Here is a 7797-nt window from a genome sequence, read left to right as displayed (position 1 = left end):
TATTACGTGAAAGTAATATCTATTAACTATTACATTGTAGCGATATGAACTCAACAACATTCTTGATTCAAACATGTGGTGGTGTGAAAGTGTAACCATATAAACTCATCAACATTTGTTGTTCAAACAAGTGTTTGTATAAAAAATTGTATATGTTCAAAAGCCATAAAAAAAAAATCATGATCCATGAAATTTATAGGTAAGGCTAAAGTCACTTATCATGATAGGCATAGGCAAAGGTGAGCTACCAAAATAATTAATAGTGCACAGTCATGCCCATAGTTAATTGTACACTGTCATGGCAATGACTAGATGACCCCCTTGCAATAGGGCTAATAGCCACAAAATTTATTTTATAACGTTAAATATTAAACATTATCGTTGAACTATTAATAGTTTAGAATTTTGAGCGAGATCATTGTCACTATATTGTTTTATGATTTCTACAATTTACAATGAAGAGTGGAATACATTCACATCCAATACTGGATAATACATATTCATAAAATAAAATAAGAAAAAAAATATCATTCTAAATTAATTATTTCTTTTAAAAAATTTCCAAAAGCTATTTTAAATGATTGTTCAAAAACTACATCATCAAGCTACTTGTTCCACAAACAATATAATCATTAATATTGCGAGCCAAATAATTCCAACTATTCCATCTAATCACAAAACACACCCCGTCTATATATAAACATAATTACATAATAATATCAAAATTGCCAAGATCATATTACTTAGAGGACATTACTCTCCATTTGAGGTGCCTTGCCAAACCCATTAAACTATAACTACCTATGAATTGATCTCACAAGCCATTGACATAATTACATTAAATTTGTTGTTATGAATTGGAGGTTTAACTGCCCATATAGATATTTTTTTTTGTGTGAGAGTACTGCCATCAATTTCCATTTTATCTTCCACATTAAATAAAATTAACCAAGTATATTTATCCTCGTTCGTTATAAATATATTTTTTAGCATTAATAGTTTTAAATACACTAATCATATTTGTTAATGCTAAAACAACATGGCTGGTGAGGATAAATATAATCCGTAAATTTATTTAATGGTGGAAGATAAACTGGAAATTGACTTCAATACACGAACTCCAAAATATCTATAAAATTAAAATAGGCATCTCAGAGCTATATCTAACTATTTAACTTTATCCTTTAAATATGTATATATTTTTCTCATGGTTCCTTTACACACAAGATTGTTCATTTAAAATCCAGGGGAATAAACTCAAAAAACTGCATAGCTTGTATGGTTGTCAATATTGACTGGAATGGTCCCTCTCAATTTGTTGCCTAACCTAGCAGGGTTACTACTTAACAGAGATCCAAGTAACTGACTATAAAAATTTGAACTACCATGGCAATTTATTTAAGTAAATTTCCTTAATGCATTGAAAATGTTGCATGGAGATACATTAATTTATTGATAAATGCCCTATAATTTGAAAGACTCAAAGCACATAGCTAAATAGCAAGCAACTCTTTAACTCTTAGACATAAGTTTACAGGACATCAAAATTCTAAACCTTGAAGGACAATTACAATAGTCCTCTACTACTACCACAAAACTATCACTACATGAGTATGCAGCTACAACAGTGACTATATTTCTTATATCCCAGATCAACTACATTTATACAAAAATTAAGCAGGTTGTTTCCCCTTCTAAGAGCTATATTGATGGTGGCACACCTTCGAAGCTTAACAGGTCATGGCCTTGGCACCCCTTAAAATGTGAGCAAGCTAAGTAATCATCTATAACACTCCCTATGACCCACAACTTAACCTTGACACAAATTAAAAATGTGTGCTGGTTTAAATATAACTAGTCTTAAAATGACTCAAAAACTATGACTTGACATTTTTTAGCTAGATTTCTTTTTCTTTTTCTTCATGCTCTCAATTGTTTGATTTTTGTCTTTTGTTGTAGTCTCCAAATTTCAGTTTCTTAGAAAATCATTTCAGTGTGTCAATGCATGTCCTTTACTTCATAAAAAATATGTGTGTATGTTGACTGTTGCCACTTGTCATCTTTTATAGTTTTCTTTTCATTGTGTCAATGGATGTTCTTTACTTCTTCAAAAATATGTTTGTATGTTGACTTTTGCCACTTGTCATCTTCTATAGCTTTCTCATCATTATCAATCTTCTCATTATCAATTTGTTGCAACATAAGTTCATAATAGAATTTTATCTATTCAGTACTCAAATACATGAAAATTTGATAGACAATTTTAGTTTACTTAGTTCATGCTATTTTCATCACCCATTGTTGCAGCGTCAATGAGGACTTCATCAATACATGGTGTTTCAACCCATACTTCAAGGAACTTTAATTCTTATTCAAATTTTGTTGTTTGATCTCTTTTCCTTATAATATCTACACACAAAATCAATGTTAAGTTTATATGAAAAAACATCTTCAAAACATTATTGGTTGTGTTCATTATGCTCTAAAATGATAGCTTTCTTCTATTCTTCCTTCTTTAACATTTTAGATGCCTCATAATTTTGATTTTGATTCTCCACCTCCGCTTATGCAAACATGTTTTCTTATGTTTATTTTCCAAACACGAGTGGGTTTCTTTGTTGCATCAGCAGTTAGTTCTTCTTCATCATAGTTGGTTGTGTTCATTATGCTCTAAAATGATAGATTTCTTCTCTTCTTCCTTATTTGACTCTTTAGATGCCTCATAATTTTGATTCTTCCAAATAACAACATATCAACAAGACATTTTTGTTCCATCATCTACAGTTAATTCTTCTTCATCATCGTTAACATCAACAATTTCAATTATTCGATACATTAAATGAGTTTCTTCTCCATTAGTAGCATTATATGCCAAATTCAACACCTTCTCATAACAGACCATCAACTACAAATCCACCTTCATTTTCACCTTCAAACAGTGCTACAATAGGTTGCACAACATTAGTATCTTTGACTTCATTACCCCCCTTACACAAAATTCTACTTCCAAGATCTTCCGTGGTTCCTTGGAATTTGTAGTTTTTATTACCTTGCACAAAAATTTATCTTCCAATCCATGTTTTGTAAAATTTAATGCTAAAGCTTCACATACTTCATCAAATAGGTTATTAGAATGGTACTCAATTAACTCTTTAGCTCCAAGAAGATTTAGCATTTTGATAACCCAAAAATCAAAATATTTAATAGTAAGTAAATAGAGGAGTTTGTAGAAGATCAAAGCTACACCAATCAACATCCATCTCTTCTCTGTCTTTTGCTAGAATACTCAATTCCTTGGATCTGCCTGAACTTCTCTAAATATGGAAACGAGAATCCTCAGTTCCTGGGCTCTGCCTCAACTTATCTAAACATGGCAATGAGAATCCTCAGGTCCTCAGCTCTGGCCTGAGCTTCTCTCAACATGGCAACTATATTTTCTTTTTTATTCATTTTCTTAATGTGCAGTAGCCATTTGCCACCCATGATTGTTGTTTTTCATCTTTCTTATGGTTGCTTTAGTGAGCTTTAGTGATTGCATGAGGCTATCTTCCATATCTCCACCAAAAAAATATCATGCTTAACCAAACACCAAAAAAGCATGCTTAACCAAACACCAAAAACAATTTGTAGGCAAAAAACACCAAAAAAAAAATTTGCAGGAAAACAATCTTTTGCAAAACTTATATCTCTCTTCAAATAAAATCCTTTACTTTTCTCTTTTAACTCCAGTAGTCTCCAACGACGGCCTTCTCCAACATTTCAAACAAGAGCGCAATCTCGTTAGAGATCATGGATAACAAAATTAACATAGTCTCTAATAGATCAAAAACTAACATAGTTTGAGTCAATCTCAAAAGTGTCCATTCCATATCATTAAACAAAACACCATCCTTTGAAAAAAACTCTACAAATATTAAAATCCTAGTCCTCCTCATATCTTTAACAGAGCGTATGAACATGCACTTAACGAATTTTAATTTTCATTTATAAAGATATTGTTGAGGAGATTAGATACCATGATAACGTCTGGTCAAATTAAAGTGACCACACAACGAAGAAATCCACACTTAAACAATCAGAAACAAGGAAGGCTGCGAAGCAGCTAGTCCCTGCACATAGCTCAGAATGATCAACATTGCAAACGAAAGATTCTGCCGAAGACTCTATACGCTGATGTCTGTTGATTCCATGGGAGTGCCATCAACAATTTCGCATATACTAAAAGTACCAGCTGAGAGCTCCAGTGCTTCTTTACACAGTTTACTCCAGCACTTCTTAGATAGATGAACGAAGGCACAGTACATCAGCTGAACTTAGGGATACGATACAAGCTGTCAGAAACATACTCTTTATCATACCTGTATAGCTCGTATGTTAAGTGAAAATTTGCAGTTCAGGCATGCAGATATAAATTAGAACATTTCCAAGAACCAGATTCAAAACAGCATGAAGAATTAGAGACAGAAGAACCTTATGCATACATGGACAATAGAAACACAAAAAAGAATAAATGCTCCTTGCTTACCTACTGAGAAGCATCGCTTAGCTCATGTTCTAGATCCTGGAAAACCTTGTCTTCCTCAACATTTGAAGAAATCAGTGCTTATTAACAGGCATTTTATCAATTAGAAGGACAACTTTTATGAAAGCAGGCATTGGACTATGTGCTAGGAATTCAATTATGAAAACAGCACAAGGCATATAGGCACAAGCAGATTACAAATTATCGTACTAATCAATTGAAAAAAGATCTTGGAAAAGTACGAATCCCACAGAGCATCTTCAACCATATGCCATATGCGTTAATAAGGTACAAGGCACATGACCACAAACAGATTTTCTATTACCATACCAAGCAATTGAAGAGGTTGAAAAAGTACAAATCCAAAAGACCATTTATGTTCAACCATATGCTGGTTGAGCCCTGTGACGTGAGCTGTTTGTTTGTGTCTCTGCCCTTAGATTGACATTATCAATAGATGCAATGCAATTATATTCGTACTTAAACCTGCCCATTGTATTTACGTCAATTGAATTCCTCATGGCTTGCCAAATTTCTTGCCGGTCACAATACTGTAAACTCTTCATGAGATAAATGTTTGCATGAATACAGTCAAAGCACACTGCTTTCCTGTGCAACAGAGGTAAAGGCTCCACTAGAAGGCCGTGATCCATATGGTGTATGCTCTTTTAAGCAATTAAAATCAATGTCTGCACAAACCTTTTCATATTTTTGGACCATTAGTATCCAAAATATCCAAAAAAAAATGGCATCCCAACTCGCTATGTCATAACATCTAGCAGTGCCAATGTCATCATTCAGAGATATTGAGTTCACTAGAGACCCTAGTCTGGAGCACCACAAACACTGTTGAACCTTGAACATGGCTTCTCTAACTTTGAATTGCCTTGGAAAGACATGATCTGTAGATCTTTCCTGTACTCATCAAACTGCAAGTAAATAGTTACAGTTAGATTAGACGTCAAAGATAATTTGCAAGGCAACTACATGATATTGGAAGTGATAGTTTGGCACAGACCTTGTCCTCTGACATTTCTGTGAAGCCAAATTTGCTTATCCAGATGGACTCAGCTTCCTCCGCAGTAGGCAACACCAGCTTTTCAACATTCAAGAATCCAAGCAGCCTCTCAATACATGAAAATAATGACTGAAAATAACCCTGTAGAAAATTATCCCTTGTCATTCATACTGCTTTCTTTCTGTCCGTTACAAATTCTAATTCTTTCTAGCCAATGATGGTTTGCTAACAAAATAATTATTCAAACAGAATTGTATCAATGAAGTCACAAAAATTCAAAAAATTCGGACAGCATAACTAATTTCAATCATAGACAAACAAGCATCCCAAAAATTTCTTGGCTAAGTGGAAAACAGTGCAATAAGGACAGACAGGCAATGGAGAAAGTGAACTACGCTAAAATAGCAGGATAAGCTTCATGTCAAAACAAGTAGTAATTTTTAAAATCTTCATTATATATAAACAGGCAAACATACTTACAGCAAAGATAGCAGGAGCCTCTGAAAGTAGTACCCTACTGTCAGGGTCCCCTGTTTTGGCATGAAGAAGCTCGCTTCTTCATCAGCTCAGTGCAGAATGAATTTTTGTACAATCATTGGAGCAGAACCATTCACCCTCTGGCAATTCCTGTTGCACATAAAAATCCCTATCAGGATTAACACAATAAAGTAACAAAAACGCTACTCTGTCAGATACCTAAACTGCTCAGAATTCTTAATTAAAAACCAATCCTTTGCATCAAAGAAATAAAACAGAAAGTATTTACAATGAAAATATCCTTAAATTGGTTAAAAGAGTAGCATTTCTCATATGGAGTTCAGACATAAGGATTTGACCTACTTTTAAATCTGCCATGCCCCGTTCTCTTAAACAGCCAACGTGGAACTCCTTCTCACACTGACCATGCAACATATGATAATTAAGCATTCACTACTCAAAACGAGTAAAACAAACAATATGCAACAGCATGAAACAGGAAAGTATCTGTACTTGGTCACAGAGCATAACAGTGCGATCCCCAAATGCCCGTTTATCGAAATCATGAAGCCTGAATCCACATCACAAACATGCACGAATAGTGTTAGCTCATATTTGTCTGTTCCAAAGGCACTATACAGTATAACTATAATGAGAATGAGCATCCTCATCTATTTTGAATATATGCTTATACTGTAATGGAATCTGAGACCAAGTTGCTTAAACATCCATCCAGCCTATATACAAGAAGCTATGTTGTTAAGTTCCTCAAACACAGTAACCAAAAGTGAGGTTCGCAATTTGTTTAGGAAGCATAAGCATAGAGAAAGAAACTGTACCAGAGTCGAGTGACAGGACCTTCAGCTGCTGTGCAATAAGAATCCCTGGATACAGCCTGCACTGCTCCAATCTGCCATTAAAGTCACTTTCAGCTCTCCTGCAATTGCCAAGCATGGGTATGCCCTCGATTCTAGTCCTTACCTGTGTGAGCTAGCAGTCTCATTCTATCGCACTTTTGTTGAAAGGGTAAAGGCGAGAAGATAGGCGGTAGGCGGTGGTTTCAGGCGGCAAGAAGATAGGCGGTAGGCGATGGTTCATGACACGTCCCGCCATGCACGGACACCTGCACACCTGCAGCACCAACACCCGTTAACATCAAAGCTCAGCATACCTTGCAACCAAAACAAAGCACCCGTTACCCGTTAGCATATCCCGCAAACGAATTAATGTTAACATTAATGCCAAACCGTGACGGTTAACGATAATGAACAGGTCGCAAATTTCCGAAATAGCCTAAGTTTTGGCCTCTCCCGCCTCGGGAAGAGGCCAAATAAGATGGCAGTCCTTCGGCATCCTGGCGGGGAGGGCAGACAACCTTGAAACTTTGATATAAACTTGATCTAACCGCCGTATAACAGAGAATGAAAGGGGTGAAGTAATGTTAAGTAGGGGTCATATCGATTACTATAGTCCCTGCCGGATGCCAGATGGCAGGGACTAATAAAAGCATCACTTGATATTCAAGTCGTCTCTGTATCGAGAACAAGATTTGTTGGCTTGATCGAATGCACTACAACTCACACGATCTCATATGTCAGGACTCATGCTCACACACAAGGGGTTTTACTCTAGCCCCCTAATACTCCAACAGCTACACATAGCTTGGTGATGATATGGCTCCCTTGGAATAATGCCTCCAAAACTTGAAAAATCCACCTCACAAAAGATAGGAATATGTGATCCCATTAGCCACATAGCTTTCACGAGATTACCGCACTAA

At 35.4% G+C, this 7797-nt stretch overlaps 1 long non-coding RNA gene across 2 annotated transcripts; it reads right to left on the bottom strand.

The window, feature by feature from the left end:
* Positions 1-4822: 4822 nt before the first annotated feature.
* On the bottom strand, positions 4823-7087 carry LOC149147224 (uncharacterized). 2 transcript variants are annotated; one of them, XR_016263102.1, is made up of 6 exons: positions 6857-7086; positions 6531-6588; positions 6381-6437; positions 6021-6167; positions 5541-5681; positions 4823-5451 (listed from the first exon to the last, which is right to left on the bottom strand). It is a non-coding gene; the product is annotated as an uncharacterized LOC149147224 (long non-coding RNA). The 2 variants fall into 2 exon arrangements; XR_016263101.1 differs by lacking the exon at positions 6381-6437 and having other exon boundaries at positions 6857-7087.
* Between the last annotated feature and the right edge of the window lie 710 nt (positions 7088-7797).

The sequence above is a fragment of the Pinus tabuliformis genome, chromosome 9, assembly GCF_031772625.1.
Source record: "Pinus tabuliformis cultivar Carrire ecotype Pingquan chromosome 9, CPIR1, whole genome shotgun sequence".
NCBI classification, from domain to species: domain Eukaryota; kingdom Viridiplantae; phylum Streptophyta; class Pinopsida; order Pinales; family Pinaceae; genus Pinus; species Pinus tabuliformis.
This window is presented reverse-complemented; position numbering and strand designations above follow the sequence as displayed.